General features: G+C 44.0%; 1 protein-coding gene across 15 annotated transcripts in view; it reads left to right on the top strand.

Annotated features, from left to right (window-relative positions):
- The window catches only part of LOC109871163 (bromodomain adjacent to zinc finger domain protein 2B), a 95,176-nt gene that overhangs the window by 15,049 nt on the left and 65,328 nt on the right, over positions 1-14,799 (top strand). The window contains exon 1 of one of the 15 annotated variants that reach the window (XM_031805818.1): positions 9,362-9,404. The exons of the other annotated variants lie outside the window; for them this stretch is intronic. The gene's annotated coding sequence lies outside the window, so the exon portion shown is untranslated. Of the gene's footprint in view, positions 1-9,361; positions 9,405-14,799 lie in introns of those variants that run through there. 15 annotated transcript variants of the gene reach the window in all.

Below are 14,799 nucleotides of genomic sequence, written 5' to 3'. Positions count from 1 at the left end.
TCCCTCAGATGAATCGACTTGACATCTGCTTCATTACAAGTTTCAAGTTTTATTTGTCACATGCACAAGTACAGTGAAATGCTTAACTTGTGATCCTTCGTTGCGATGTTAGGAAACCATCGGTGGCACTGGCAATGAATTTAACCCCCAGCACACACACTCAAATGCACATGCATGCACACGTGCAGTGACGTGCAGGACACTCATGTGCCCACAGTTTAAACTCTGATTGCAAATGCCTATTGTTGCCTTGTTGATGGAACTGAAGGTATAATAGCTTAAGTTATTAATAGGCCTTTAGGCTCTTTGTTATTTGACCTCTGCACAAGTGATAGAACACATCTGTCGAGGCTTGTTCAGATCCAATACTACAGGGCTGTTAGACTATAAGGTAAATCTAGCTAGCCTATAATGTCTACAGGTTGTGTCCGGCCTTTCCCCATTAGTATGTCAAATTTAAAATGGACTTTGCCAGTAACTTAGTAACAGGCCTAGATCCAATTTTGACCAAAGCATATTTTAAGAAAAATAAAGACTGTATTGCAAAATGTGTATGTAGTGAGGTAATAACCTGGCAATCAAGCTTTAAACACAACCAGCTTCTGAGTTTAAAAAAAGTTTTAGTATCACTTACACCACACTCACTGAATGGAGAACATGATTGTTTGTTTGGGGCCATTGATTTCACATGTCACATTTGTGAACTTCCTTTGGCACTGCTTTGCTTTTGCCACTAGTGCTACAGAGGGATTGATTGGTCTTTTGTAAATAGTTCATTGATTAACTATTGCATGCAGTCTAAGTGAAATGGCAATAGACATTATCCCCATAAAGTCGATTCATTTAAATGGCTCAAGCTGCCATTCCAGCCAAGGATGCAAGATAAATCAGATTACAGCCTTGATATGTTATGCATGCATCCAGTAACTGCCAATGAATCAACCAATAACCAGATACAATGCTGGAAGGTCACTGAATTTGCCTCATATTTATTCAGAGCTCGTGGTCCTTGAAAACAGTCTCAGAATGAGGAAACAATAATGCATCACAACAAGTCACCAGCTCCGGATGTGTGAGCTTTAGCATTAATAAAAATAGCAGTGGCGCATTTGAATGTTTGGAATATCGCAGGGTATTGTTCTTCAAGGATGGAAAATCTTAGCATTATCTCTCAACGTTGCTGAATTGCTTGAAGCGGCACATTTAAATGCTACCAGCCCCAGTGGTGTCATTTAATAAAATGTATTTTTAGCTCCATTATTTTCACCCATTCAACCACTTGGTTAATTACAGCCTATTCCTTGCATGTGTGTAATAATTTGCTTCTTATTGTTAAGGTAGGCTATTAGGCACACAACAAAAGTAAATTCATTATAATTTACCAACAACCTGTTAGTTTAACTGGTAGGCTAATTAGCAGATATGAGGTGTGTGTTTTTTGCCCCTTAGTCTGCTTGAGAACATGTAGCCTAGCCTAAGTAGCACAATATAGCCTGTAACCAGAATGTAAAACATTGATATTTGTTTCGGGTAGATGTCCTGCTTCTGATGACAACATTAAGTTATCCTAATTGACAATCCAAAATATGTCACTGTACTAGGCCTAGTCTAAGTGAAACAGCGATACACATTATTGCTGTTTATCATTCAAGGTGAATTTCCATGATAAACAGATTTTTTTTTCTTCTTCTCTTTTTCTGGTTGGTGTTCCAACAGGCGAGATGGAAAAGTTTGTCACCAACGTGGGTTATCTGGATTTAACAAGATTGTTTTTTTGTCATTTAGTGTCTTTGAATAGTCACCATTGCCATCTCGAAGTCGAGTGTGAGGATTTTAACGAGACTGGGGGGGTCAGCCTCTTTTCAATCTTTTGGTGGGGGTTGTGAAAGGGGTCCAAGTGTGTTTGGCTCTTCTAAAAGGAGGAACTAGACCCATCAGTAATTATGGCAGCCGTCCTATTAAAGGACTGGCAATTGTGCATTTTCACACCATTTCTTTCTCCTGTCCCTCCTGTTCATACCCTCTTCCACAAGCTTGCACTCATTAATCAAAGACGCTGAACTCCTGCTGAGGGCTGAGAGGTCCATCAAATTGGCAGCCGGTTCACTGTAAAGAACAGCGCGGCGAGGCCCTTAACACACAGGCATCAATAAATCTAAGGTCTTTGTATGCAAACCCTAGAGGTTAATACTGTATAATTCAACGTCCTCTCTTGTTTTCATGATTGATGTTTTTAAACATTTTTAAGGTTTGACGTGATCCTTTTGTAGGTCAGGGTTGACACTTTCTGATTGGCCGAGCTGGAGAACTATTAAGGAGGGTTGTTTATTAGGAACATGTCAGGGAGTGGGAGATTACATAATATATTTTCCCCCCCTTTTGTGTTGTTTCCTCCTGGTTTATTTTTCTGCTCCTGGAGATGCTTTTCATAATGTCTTAGCTGAAGAACGGATGCTCCAATGATTGAAGTCTCCTGCTGTGATAAGTACTCCATGTTTGAAACGCTAATAGTTTGGACTGTTTGTTTGGCTGCTTACTGCTATTTGTATCCTTAGGTGAAATTGCATGTAGTACATGTTTAAACTGCTGGAATTGTGGAGGCAGAGAGGACACTGGGATTTGGTGAATAGACTCCATGTAGACTATTCATAATTCAGATGGTTGCAGGATGAGCCACAGACTCTCACTGGCTATTATAGGCCTAACCCATTCCACTCACACACCAAGATTGTGCTTCAGCACAGCAGGGCTCCTTTTAATTTATTGATCTTCCTGCATTTAAAATCTGGTCACTGCTGCCACAAAGGCTTGCCATTTAAGCTGTGCTAGCAAGCTTGCTGCAGCCACGATTTTAAATATTTAATTTTCACCGAACACTGCATGAAATTACAAGGAGGAGGGGGGGGAGTGAATGTTTTGAATCTGTCCTTACCGAGTGTGTCTGGGTCAGTAGAGACCAACCTCGGATACATTCTGCTTTGTTGATTCAAGCTCTGCTTAATGTGTCTCCCAAGATAGAGGAGGGGGAAGGAGGCAAAGGGACCCTGCCACTCCACATGATTGTAGGGAAGACGGATGACATTTGTGCATTTAGAACGATGCGACTCCCTTTTTAGCTAACATTACAAAAATATTCCCGACGCTTTTCCATGTTAAGACAACACTTGTTCAAGTTATTTAGTTAATAGCCTACATGGCTTATTTGAGGTAAGATTGAAAGGAGACATGGCCCACTGTAAATAAACCTATTTTTATTCAATTATGGCACCAAGTGTAGGACCCTGTTTTAGCTGAGTGGTTTAAAAGGATCCCCAGTTTGGAAGGAGTGGATTATCAGGAATAATCTGTATGAGCACAGAGGTGTCTCACGTGGACCTACACTACAGTAGGCGTGATTATTAGGATCTTCCTCATTTTTCCTATTGCTGCTTAATTTCCACCACAATGCCGAAAACAAATTAATATCACCTTCAAAGCACTTCAAAAACCACAAACAAATGTAGGAACCTATCATGAATGAAAGTGTTAGGCCATAGTGGGTGCTGAAAAAGGGTTTAGATGTTTTCAGGTTGGTAAATGACCCGAACACGTTAAGACACTGTTAGTTTGACAGACAAAACGGTCTTCCCCACTGAACTCCGTATTAAATGGTGAAACTCGGTAATCCATCACAGCTTTGCGGAGCTAGGATGGAAAAGCAAACCTCTTGGAAAATAACTGTTATTTATTACTCAACATTGCTGTTGTTGAGCTTTCTCTCAAGGCAGTCTCATGCTCTTGTCTCTATTCTTTAAATTATGGCATGGAAAGACAGCTAGCCGTAACATGAGAAGGTTCAGCCCAAGCAGCAGTTCAAAGGAGCTACTGGGAAAGCCCTTTTATTTGAGGCCAGGGAGTGACATTTTGTGCTTCCAGTGCTGGATAAACATCAGAGAAGAGAAAAGAGAAATAATATCTGCTTATCTCCCCTCATCCTCTACTGATGTTCCAACCACAAAATGAAACAGATGTAGTTGCAGGAAGAGCCTGTCTGTTTTATGTGAGGTATAAACGGTGTATTCATTGCATTTTGCTGAGGTTGTTATTGACATGCGAGTTGTGTGGAGATGGATGGAAACCGCTTCTCCATGCTATGGCAAATCCTGTGTGAGAACTCCCTGGTGTAATCCAAGTATTTAGAGCTAATTTAAGCATACAGACAGGAACACCGGCATCTTTTAGGAAACATATTTCTCTCTGAATACCGTTTTTTGGCACTCGGGATGCAACTGAACTCATCACTCTCTTGTCAGAACATCACTACATTCCTCAAGTGGATTTGAATACTTTTGGACTACTGTTGCTGATTGAGATGTGAGATTGTGTTCTGGGAACTCCACACAACCAGGGATCTAAACTGTTTATTGTTTAAGGCCTATTTCCTCCAATGATGTCTCAAAGGACATGTAAAATAGGATGTTTTCAAGAACCTCTCATGTTCTTTTTCTGGTCATGTTGTATGCCAGCGTGGCAGGGAATGGTTTGTCCTGGTGGAAATGTGAGAAATTACTTTGGTAGTTTTTTCTGCATGTGTAAAACATTACAGCTGTGCAGGACTCTTGGTTTTATCATCATACATAGTAGGATTTTAGGGGCTCCTAACCAACTGTGCTATTTTGTTTGTTTTTTCGCATTGTTTAACTCATTTTGTACATAATGTTGCTGCTACCGTCTCTTAAAGAGCTTCTGGACATCAGAACAGATTACTCACCTTGAACTTGACGAAGATTTCCGACGCAAAGGATATACTGCTTTGTCGAGAATAAGGCCCAACTCCCTGTCATCCATGTGAAGAAAAGGGGGAGGAGGGCAGAGTGCCTCATATGAATTCTCAGACGAGTATGTAAACCACCTCTACCCTCTGTATTAGTGGCCAAAGTGCAATAATCTGAAAACAAACTGGACGATCTACTATTAAGACTATCCTACCAACGGGACATTACAAACTGTAATATCTTATCTTTCACCGAGACGTGGCTAAACGAAGACACAGATAATATAGAGCTGGCGGGCTTCTCTGTTTTTTTTGGGCAGGACAGAGCAGCTATGTCTGGTAACACGAGGGTTGAGGGTGTGTGTCTATTTATCAACTGCTGGTGCGCCATGTGTTAAAAATTAAAGAAGTCTTGCGGTATTGCTCACCTCAGGTAGAATACCGCATGATAAGCTGGAGACCACAGTATCTACCAAGAGTTCTCATCTATATTCTTTGTAGCTGTCTATTTACCACCACAAACTGATGCTGGCACTAAGACCACACTCAACGAGTTGTATAAGGCCATAAGCAAACAAGAAAATGCTCATCCAGAAACGATGCTAGTACCCGGGGACTTTAATGCAGGCAAACTTAAATCTGTTTTACCTAATTTCTACCAGCATGACACGCGCATCCAGAGGAAAAAAACTAACTCTAGACCACTTTACTCCACACAGAGACACGTACAAATCTCTCCCTAGCCCTCCACTTGGCAAATCTGACCATAATTCTATCCTCCTGCTTACAAATAAAACTAAAGCAGGAAGTACCAATACAGAAGTGGTCAGATGATGCGAATGCTACGCTACAGGATTGTTTGGTAGTACAGACTGAAATATGTTCCGGGATTCATCCAATGGCATTGAGCGGTATACCACCTCAGTCACCGGTTTCATCAATAACTGCTTCGATGATGTTGTCCCCACAGTGATTGTACGTACATATCCCAACTGTAATCTATGGCTTCTGGTTAACATTCACACCGAGCTAAAGGCTAGAGCTGATGCTTTCAAGGAGCGGGACACTAATCCAGACACTTATAAGAAATGCCCCTATGCCCTCAGACGAACCATCAAACAGGCAAAGCGTCAATACAGGACTAAGATTGAATGCTACTACACCAACTCTGACACTCGTCGGATGTGACACGGCCAAAACTATTACGGACTACGAAGGGAAACCCAACCGTGAGCTGCCCAGTGACAAGCCTACTAGGTGAGCTAAATGCGTTTTATGTTCGCTTCGAGGCAAGCAACACTGAAGAAAGCAGTGCATCTGCAACTGGATCCTGGACTTCCTGACGGGCTGCCCCCAGGTGGTAAGGGTAGGCAACAACACATCTGCCACGCAGATCCCCAACACTGGGGCCCCTCAAGGGTATGTGCTTAGTCCCCTCCTGTACTCTCTGTTCACCCACGACTGCGTGGCCAAGCGCGACTCAAACTCCATCATCAAGTTTGCTGACGACAACGATGAGACCACCTATAGGGAGGAGGTCCGACACTGCCAGGACAAAAACCTCTCCCTCAATGTGAGGAAACCAAAGGAGCTGATTGGACTATAAGGAAAGGAGGGCCGAACAGGCCCCATTAACATCAACGGGGCTGAAGTGGAGCAGGTCGTGAGTTTCAAGTTCCTTGGTGTCCACATCACCAACGAACTATCATCGTCCAAACACATCCTCAAAGTTCTACAGCTGCATCATCGAGAGCATCCTGATTGGCTGCATCACGGCCTGCTATGGCAACTGCTCGGCAACTAACCGTAAGGCGCTACAGAGGGTAGTGCGTACAGCCCAATACATCACTGGGTCCAAGCTTCCTGGCATCCAGATCTCCTTGCGGTGTCAGAGGAAGGCCCAAAAAATTGTCAGACTCCAGTCACTCAATTCATAGACTTATCTCTGCTACTGCACGGCAAGCGGTACCAGAGCGCCAAGTCTAGGGCCAAAAGGCTCCTTAAAAACTGCGGAGCTCATGTAATACCCTCGTGCACCTCATGCAAAGCATGTAAATATCGGGGTGAACATGCTTCGGCGAGAGTATTAACAGCTTATACCCCGAAGCCATAAGACTGCTGAACAATTAATCAAATGGCCATCTGGAATTTTTACATTGCGACCTCCCCCCCCCCCCCCCCCCCCCCCCCCCTTTATTTATATTTTTTACACTGATATTCGCTGTTTATCTATGCATAGTTACTTTACAAATTACCTCGACTAACCTGTACCCCTGCCCAGTGACTCGGTTTCTTACCAACAATGCAATTTCTTAAATAGAATTCAGAGGGGTTAGGTTAAATGAGGAAGACACATTTCAGTTGAATGCATTAAGTTGTACAACTGACTAGGTATCCCCCTTTTAATAATTCTGCCTCACAACGAATAAGACATGAGGATTCCAATAATATGGTTACGAGTCGCCCACAAACCACCTATTGTGGCATCAGTAGGCACACTTTCACACTAATTTATGGAAATAATGCAAGTGACTTCAATGATGAATTTCTCTGAACAGGAGAAGAAGAGAAAATACTCGTCACATCTTTAACATGTCAAACATAGAGAACTGATCCGGCATAATGGTTGTTGGGGTTGGCTTGGGGGTCCGTGGGTGACTTTACTGGATGTCTTAATCATTGTTACAAAGAATGATGGTCAAACTTGGATGTTATGTACTATATTTATTGAAGATTATATGAATCCTATAAATGAAGATGGCTATTTTGGGTGCAATCAATTAGCTTAATTTCTTAGATCAAATTTATATTGTAACAAAATGTTTCAGGAATGCTAATCTTATCTGTTTCTATCTGACATGGTGGGTGTCATGGCTTGCTGAAATGACATGCAATGACCTACTTACTCTGTGAATAAGCTCATACTTTGTTTAAACCTTTTGCAAGGGCCTCAGTTTTGGCCTGTAGCCCATTTATTCAAGATTTGTCTGGTTTTCTTAACCAGCACCGTAGCCCATCCAATGCCTATGCATTCCTTAGTCCCGTCGGTCAATGTCCACAAAGTATGATTCAAGACCACTTAAGCCTAGGACTTGATACAAGTCATTCTCATAGGCTACAGGTCAACATGACTTTTCTTCTATGTTTCTTTTCTTCTTCTTCCCATCTGCTTTTAATCTCCATAAACCTCACTGTAGATGGACGACTAATGGGATGACTTGGTTTGGCGCAATGACTATTGTCTTCGCTGAGTTTACATGCAGTCAAACTTTACTACTAGCCTAGGCTCTATGGTGTGTAACCTGAGATGCTGTTAGGTACTGGTAGGTTATGCTAAACAGGAAGCGAAAAGAGGACATCGTCATCCTCTGAATGTGTCCTCCATCGACAAAGGGTGAATCCGGATGGATTTGTTACTAAGCCGTAGCAGGAGGAGGCATGTTTCTCTAATTAGTGTGTGAATGATACCCATCCTTTGAGTGAATGAAGGTAGAGGCACACTCCTAAGATACCCATAATTAGCTTGAAGCCATTTTGAGTGAAGCATCTGCTAGGATAGGGAAATAAGGAAATGGCATAGCATCCACAGCAGCAGCAGTCAGAGCAAATTGCCTCCTGAGCTGAAAAGACACAAGTGCAGTTTTAACAGCATCCTGTTTACCTCTCTCTGTGCTCACTGAGAGGATTGTCCAGAAAGCAACTGTTGGCCCTGATCAAGTGCACCGAGAGGTGAATGACATGTTGTTTGAGGTAATATGGCACAGGCCTAGGTTCAGATGAATCCTAGCTAGTCCAAGCCTAGGGATCTGTGTCCATACTTGCCAATTTAAAGTAGTTTGTCGTGATTTGTAGGCTACTCCGGGAGCACTGAAAGGTTAGTATAGAAAGCCTTTGTTGTTCATCACCTCTTCATTTTTATGTTGAAAATAAATTAGTCTAATATAAAGAAACAGACTGAGTCATTTTAAAGATGACAATCATTGTCGTAACATTGATGTGATCGCTAACATTGATGTTGGGCCTTTTGCTGTCATTCATTGTTTGTGCTGCTATAATCGTCTGTAGTATGAACACAAGTCTTGTCTGTTTCCCTTGGCTCCGTGTGATCCTGCAGTTGTCCTGTAGACATGTTGCATTGTGGACTAGGGGAATTTGAGTGATGCGTCAAGGCTGTAAATCATTGGCGCTTAAGTCTGCTGCTGACAGCGGGTGTTAAACTGACGCAGTCTTCGTTTACTTCACGTTCAAATTGAGACAAACACCGATGGAAACGTTAAATGAAAATAAGACGTTTGCTGGCTCGCCAGAAGTGTTTGGGAGCGCTTACGCAAGTGCTGTTGTATTCCAATTTTAGTTGAAATTTGTTGTCGTGTTTGAAATACACCCGTCTTTGTTTTGTTTGCTCTGTTATATGACCATGTTGCAGCAGCAGGGCTTTGATTCCCAGCCGACGTTTGAATGCATAAGGTATACCCCCCCCAGGCCATAAGCCTGTCCAAATTAGCATTTTTATTTTATTTTAATGGAGTTTCAGGCAGGAATTGTGGTGAATGAATAAATCAATAAAATAAAGCAATTAAGCTGACTGTTGTCTTCTTCTTTTTCAGTTTGCAGAGCCGTGATGTCACAGAGCTGAGGATCCTCTCGAACAGTAAGTGTTTGGTCACGTTGGCTGCGTTCTAATCACCCATCGCAGCTGTAAACAATATGGTCCTACTGTTTGTGTCTTGAAGTCCCCGTTGTAATTATTGTGTCCAGAAATCAGTTTATGAAAGGATAGGCTAACTGGATAAGCACAACTCTTCAATTTAAAGCATTATTTAGGTATAGGATTAGAGATTTTTCCAATTAGGCCTAGATTTAACGAGGTCCTCTTTAATGGAATTAGTTTGTGCTACATTACACTTTGCTTTCAGTTTGCAAATTTCTAATTAGTTTGCCGTCTTGCATAGAATTAGCATGTCGACGTTTCATAACATGTATGAAAAGAAGCATTCTTGTACTTTTGGCTATTTCTAAAATAAATTACTGTCAACCAAATTGGGGTAATTGGTAGAGTTTGAGCTGTCCTTTTGACTTTGTTTTGAATTTGAAAGTGAGTCACTTTGCATACAGAAGCTTTGAACAGTGGTTGCATGGCTGCCTCTGTAAATTGTGTAGTGTTGCACCCCAGACGATGTCAGGAGGGATCTGAAAGCTTCAGCTCCACTCCTATCAGACAGTCTGACTTTTCTCTCCCGAGTAACGTCTCGAAGCCCTTCGATGTCGGAATCACGCAAACCTCTGTGGTGTTATTGTAAATACATCAGCATTTTAGAAGTCATTGGTTTCTGAACTGGTTTTTCAACCGTCAGAGAAAGATCAGGTGGTATCAGGTATCTAGTGTGTCACTGATAGCAGGACAGTGTTATCGCTGGACTTCTCCTTTCCACTTGGCTGCCCGTCGTACCTCGGGGCTACTAGCCAAGGCTTGTTGTTCTATCTGGAACATTCACTGTTCCAGTCTTCAATGAGAAACTTTCATCCAAAACAGTTTGTCACAGACCTGTTTTTCTTTCTCTGCAGTATTTCAAATGTGCAATGTGGAGGGTTGAAAGTAAAAGGGCAATGAAAAGTAACTATAGGCAACATGTTATTTTCTACTGGAGTCGATATGCTGAAAACTAAGTGTGGTGACATGCATCGGGCCACTTTGTGATCATGAGGAAAAAGCCTGTTAGAATCTTTGTGTGCGACCTGCCAGGAGACGGGTCACCCACAGCGTTCCGGACAAACAGAGTTGGAATGGCAACGGGAAATGAGGAGAGGAATCCCATCAACCCCGGATTCTGATCCTGCCCAGGTTGTGTGTAATGGAAACCTCCCAGGATTTATTTAAAGTCATCAGTAACCTGTAGTTTAACTAGAAGCCTGACTCTCCTCCTGCTCTTACTGCTGAGGAGGCTGGAGGGGGAAGTGGGTAGATCAGGAGAGGCGAAGAGGGGGTGGTGCCCTATCGACTGGTGTTTTACAGCCCCCCGTGGGTGTGTTAGATGGGGGAGGGAGTTTTTCTATCCCTCCTTTTACATTTTTTTATATTGATGTCCTCTTACGGTTAACAGTGTGGCTTGAAAGAGGTGTATTCTGTGACGGGCCTGAGTGGCTAACAGATTGCTGGGGCTGTGTAATATGATGTGGTAGTAAATACTGGCACCTCAGCCCCGCTCCTCCTCCTCCCTTCCCTTGGCCACGGGATGGGGAGGATGAGGCGAGAGAGATGGTGATGAAAGAATTCCTGTCAAAGTTGAATCATAACGCTGCACGGGATACTGTTAGGTGGTATCAATCTACTACAACACCAGTTATTAACCTACGTAGATCTCAAGACATCCTGGACAGAACAGAGCTGTCGTGAGGTAGGACTCGTGGCGATCAGGAAGTGTAGTCAAGGCGAGGTGTATTCCAAGGAGTCCTCTTAAGCAGGGAGCCCCACCTCCATTCCATTGGGACCGTGTGGTGTTTGAATGACTGAGGGTATGTCCCAAATGGCACCCTATTCCTTGTGTAAGGACCAGAGCCCTATTGGCCCTTGTCAAAACAGTAGTGCACTGTGAAGGGAAGAGGATACCATTCGGGACACAGACAGATAGTCAATAGCAGGCGAAGTCCATGGAGAGGAGACCAAACCCTAAAGGTCACGAGCAGTGGGCAGCCGGGCTGCGAGATGCAAGGACTTCAAAATGGATTGCATCAGCCCAGCCAGCCACCCCAGACTCCCTGCCTGTGTCTCCTGTCCTACAGCCAGAATGTTAATGGGTTACAGATCTGTTATTATACTGCTGGGATCCTCCAACCAAACTTTGTCGCCCCCCCCCCCCCCATTTTAGTGCTGTTTGCTCACATGCCAGTTAGGTTACACACTGTGGCTTATGCCAACATTTTAACCTAGGCCATTCATTCAGTTAAACCTTCATATTAAGAATAAACCCATAGATTAATTGTGAACTTTGAGCGAGTGAGCTGTAAGGGGAAAGTCTGTTAGGTTTGTGAGCAATCTCGACCTCTCAGCATATCAAGAGGTTTGAAAAAGGATGCTAGCGTGAGAAGCGTTTCGCTACACCCCGCAATAACATCTGTGCAAAACATGAATGTAACCAATAAAATGTGATTTAAATTTTTTGTTGATTTGAAATGATTTTGCCGTTAGTAGACGAGGCTCTTGGCAATCCCTGACGCAGCACGCCAGATGCCGTGCTACAAATGTGAGCTGGTGCCGACCGTTCTCTCTAAGGCGACGTCTATGGGACACATCAGTGGCGCTTTAGACTCTTGTGAATTATGCATGCAACACGCCTGGTAACCTCATACGGCACTGAACGCCTCTGTTTTACGCTACCTTGTAACTTGCTAATTGTCAACAAACGTGCTGTGGTGTGGTGGACCAATATCCCCAGCAGCTTTAATGCACTTTGGAGATTGGGAGAAGTCCAACTTAGTGACTTCTCATCCGGCCTCGCTGCATTGTTTGTTCAATGCGTTCGCGGAATGAATTCATCCTGCGATCTTCCGCAGAGACGTTAGATATCGCGTGTCCATTAAAAGGGTGTCAACCTCTCAATTCATCTCCCCTGTGTGAATGTGGCGCATGCAAGCCTCGCCGCTAATGTTTGTGCAAACGGAGCTGAATATTTGTGTCTCCTGAAGGGCAAATACAGCAGAAAAGTATGTACCTTTTTTAATGAAGCATACTGCCGTTCAATTTACCAAGTGATTGTAGATAATCCGCAGCGAGCCATCCATCTGCAGATGGACAGAAGCCATTTGGAGGCCATCGGGCCTAGGTGGATGAGTGGGCTTTAAAAGCAGCCAGGCTGAGGATGACTGCAGGAGGGCCAGGGTGGAGATGGAGGGAGGCAGGGGATTTGTGTCTCTGCTGGCTGGGGTCAGGGGGGCTGTGCTCCACAGGGATCAGGTTGGAGGGAGGGGGTCACTTACAGCCTGCTTTAAGTGCTGTCAGATAGGATAGATCCCACTGACCCCCCCCCCCCCCCCCCCCCCCCCCTGTTCGGTGTTCAAGCCCTCTGCTGCGTACACAGCCGCACCATTCCCGGGGCGTTTCGCGTCCCCCTCCCCTCTTCATCCTCACCCCTCCATCCCCCCTGTTGTTCAGCACAGACACCCGGCCTGATTTCAGGAGCCCCCCAGGCGACGGTATCGCCGACTTGAAACAAAGCCAGTAGAAACATTTAGTTTGACTAACGTGTGCTTGGTACAGGGCCCAGTATGTTTTTTTTTTTCCTTCTCTGAGTCATGTTGAGACGGGCTTGGAGACCGTGAGGAATAGACATGAGAAACAGCCCCATTGAGGCAATTGGGCATCAGGGAATTTCCATGCCTCATTCTGGCCATGATTGGATTTGTGTGCAGTTCCCCTTTGTTAAAAGCAGTGGTATAAGATATAACTGAGAACGTGAGGGAAGTAATTACAGAATCGGTATTTGAAGCTGAGGGATGAGCTCCGGTCCAGCTGCGCCCACCACAGAGGCTAATTTGTTGTCAATAAACTATAACTAATCACAATGTTTCCCCTCGGGGGTGAGAGGTCAGGGAAGACAGGGTCTTGGAACAGCTCTGGCGTGGTCTACACTGGGAGGTATAGAAGCAGAGGAGGGTCATAAGTGCCTCTCTGTGGTTTGGTGTGCAGATGGTGAAGGGGAAAATTGAATTTTCTTTAGTATCATTGGGTTGTTAGGGCCAGCTGCCTGCCTTCCTCTTAATGCTGGCACTGGTACTTCAGCAGAGACCAGGGGATTCCCCCCCCCCCCCCCCCCCCCCCCTTCTCTCCCTCTTTACTGCCTCAGAGGGCTGGTAAAATGCACACCACACACTTTGCACTGCAAAATGAAAATCCTTTCACACAGACGGTGTTCCCTGAAATCACTGTAAATTGCAGGTAAAGCATTCCACTCTCTCGTTACGTTGGCATGATTTAAATCCTCCCGACCCCAATCCCCTCTTATTACTATTTGAGTGTGAATTCAGATGCGTTGGAAATCTCGCAGGGCCCGGAACACCAATCTAGAAAGGCTCCAACGATATCGATGCTAATAAAATGCTCTCCTACCAGGAGCTGCATAAATGCCACTTAGCTGGATGAAGGCTGTGCTCTGCTCTGCGCCGTGCTGGGCTGGCTGCCTGCAGTGCACTGCTGCCTACAGAGTGGAGATCTGTAACGTCAGCTCCTCAGACGTGCGTAGAGGTGATACCAAGGTGAACGCTAGACTTGCAGAATGGTTGGGAATCATTGATATTCTGACTCTGAGGCTGCGAATGGCTCAGTGGCAGATGGAGTCTTTGTCAGGGAGGAGGAATGGCAGCACTGGAGTACGGTGGCTGTTTTCCCTATCAGCTCTTTCAGCTGGCTGGTCGGGGCTGACCTTCCACCACTGCCTCGCACTTTGATCAGTTAACCCCTCCCTTTGTTTACTAGGAATGTGCCATTTTTAAGGGAAATATCTGTATATGAAGTCAGAACGGGCATTGTTGTGGGTGCTGTGTAAGGATGAGACCCTGAGAGGGACCTGTATTTAATGACTTACTACTAGGCTACCTGTTTTGTCTAAAATGTAGCCTAGTGTTCAGCTATTTTAGTCAGGCCATCTCAACCAACCAGTCTAGCAAAATGCTAGATGCAGTAGGAAAAATTGAGCGCTTTGGTTCTCTCACTCCCATTGGTCCCATCCTCGACTAAATACACGTGTGAATGCAAGTGTTTACACGGAAATCAAAATGTCAACACCAGCATCTTTTTCTTGCCAAAGCATAGGAGAAACACTGTTCGTAATTAGGTTCCCTGTATTTGTTTGGTTGAACAATTATGATAAACTCTCTGTATTTTTTTCTTTTTCTTTTGCCTTCTTTAATTGACCTAAACACTGCATAAGTAAGCTTACACTCTTTTGGCACAAACGCATGTTTAGTAGAATGGCAACCACAGTCAATTTATGATATTTAAAGTAATGGATTTTCTTGTCTAACCTTTTATTTTTATGCATTGTTTGTGAAAA

This window comes from Oncorhynchus kisutch, linkage group LG26 (assembly GCF_002021735.2).
Source record: "Oncorhynchus kisutch isolate 150728-3 linkage group LG26, Okis_V2, whole genome shotgun sequence".
In the NCBI taxonomy this organism is placed as follows: domain Eukaryota; kingdom Metazoa; phylum Chordata; class Actinopteri; order Salmoniformes; family Salmonidae; genus Oncorhynchus; species Oncorhynchus kisutch.
The sequence above is the reverse complement of the archived record's forward strand: the minus strand, read 5'-3'. Positions and strand labels throughout refer to the sequence as shown.